Source organism: Otolemur garnettii, unplaced genomic scaffold (genome assembly GCF_000181295.1).
Source record: "Otolemur garnettii isolate 467f Iridium unplaced genomic scaffold, OtoGar3 scaffold00109, whole genome shotgun sequence".
Classification (NCBI taxonomy): domain Eukaryota; kingdom Metazoa; phylum Chordata; class Mammalia; order Primates; family Galagidae; genus Otolemur; species Otolemur garnettii.
Window position 1 is genome coordinate 262,164 of NW_003852504.1, and position 2,150 is coordinate 264,313.

A 2,150-nucleotide genomic window follows, 5' to 3' on the forward strand; every position below is an offset into this window, starting at 1 on the left:
AAGACTAATCTCTGAATCTCTTCTGCCCCTTTAGCATTTCCAGCCTCCTCCAATACCTTATTCTGTTATTTTGCCCTTCTGCCTCTTAGATTTTCAGTCTTTTACCTTAGGTTGATTCCTTCTGTTTGGCCTATACATTTGTGTAAATTCTTCATTTAATTAAAACATTTTAGAATCCAGGCAAGTGTCTAAGAAATGGTATACAATCAATAGATATTAACTAAATGTGAATAACTTTTGTTTTTGCTTTTCTGTGAGATATATATATATATATTTTATTAAATCATAGCTATGTACATTAATACTATCATGGGGTACAGTGTACTTCTGTATACAATTGGAAATACTTTAATCCAACTGGTTAACAAAATTTTCATGTCTTTTTCTTAGTTATTGTGTTATCATATTTATATTCTACATTTAGAGAGATTCACGTGTACCCTTATAGGATGAACCATAGGCGTGATACTACCAATCATCCTCCCTCCACCCACCCTCCCCTTCCCCTCCCCTCCCTCTCCCCTCTCCCCATATTCCTGGGCTAAAATTGGGCTATAGCAAGAATTCAATGATTTCAAAAATAAAATGAATAACTTCTTGTAAAAAAAAATTCTCTACTTAAAAAAAATTCCATACATCTCATTCTCTTTATTCTCAATCTTTGATGAAAGAGTTTATACTCAGTTACTCAGTCAGCTTCTTCATCTGAATTCCAGTTCACTACTGAAATTAATCTGGTTTCTACCGTCACCTCATCACAGATACTGCTCTGACCAGATTATCAATGAATGACCTCTTTATTACAACCTTCAGTGTCATTCTCAGGTGGAATTCTAGTCAACTTCAGACCATTTTTGACAACATTTATCCCCTGCATCAGATAAGGTCTTGCCCACTGGCTTCTGTGACATTCATCCATTCATTTTACAAATATTTCCTCCTGTGAATTACACTACATGCTTTTCCAATTGACTCTTGGATACCTCTTTCTATCTGAATACCGAGCAACAATTAAGCTCAACAGGAGCGACCTGATCCCACACCTATCTTTCTAACAAACTGCTCCAGTGATTCTAACTTTGCTTATAAACTATAATTCTCCTGGTTTATCAGGACTGACGTATGATATCATCTTTAAAGCCTACCTCCTCTACATCTATCACTTTTAGTAAGTCCATAAAATTCTGTAGATTTTCTTCCTCCTATCTTTTTTATCATTTCCACCTTTCCATCATCTCTACCAGTAAAATGGTTTGGTGTCCAAACTTTCTTTCTTTTCTGCCACACATTGGAAAAATAACAATTGCCTTAGACCACACAGTAAATACACAAACACTAATGTCAACTAATGAGCAAAAGAAAAGGTCCCTTCCATACTTTTTGTGATATCCAATGCAGATAAACAGAATAGTCCTCAAATAATCTGCTTGCAGCCTGCAGGCCACAGGTTGGATGCGTGTGGTTTAGACCATCATGACATACACATGTAATTATTTAATTACAGTTGCTTTTTAACTGCTTCCCATCCTTAAGCTTATCTCGCTTAAATTCAACATTATTTTTTTTTATTAATGACAGTTGTGTACATTAATGCAATCATGGGGTACAGTGTGATGTTTTCACATACAATTTGAGATATTTTTATCAAACTGGATAACATAGCCTTTGTGTCATTTTCTTAGTTATTGTGTTAAGATGTTTGTATTCTACTTTTAGAAAGATTCCTTGTACCCTTGTAAGATAAACCATAGAGATAATACCTTGAATCACTCTCCCTCCACCAATCCACCTCCCTCCCCTCCCCCTCACGTGCCCCATATTCTTAGGTTATAATTAGGTTACAGCTTTCATATGAAAGCTATAAATTAGTTTCATAATAAGGCTGTGTACATTGGATACTTTTTCTTACATTCTTGAGATACTTTGCTAAGAAGAACATTTTCCAGCTCCATCCATGTAAACATGAAGGAGGTAGTCTCCATCTTTCTTTATGGCTACATAGTATTCCATGGTGTACATGTACCACAATTTATTGATCCATTCATGGATCGGTGGGCACTTGGGTTTCTTCCATGACCTAGCAATTATAAATTGGGCTGCAATAAACATTCTGATACAGGCTGGGCTCCTGTGGCTCAAGCGGCTAAGGC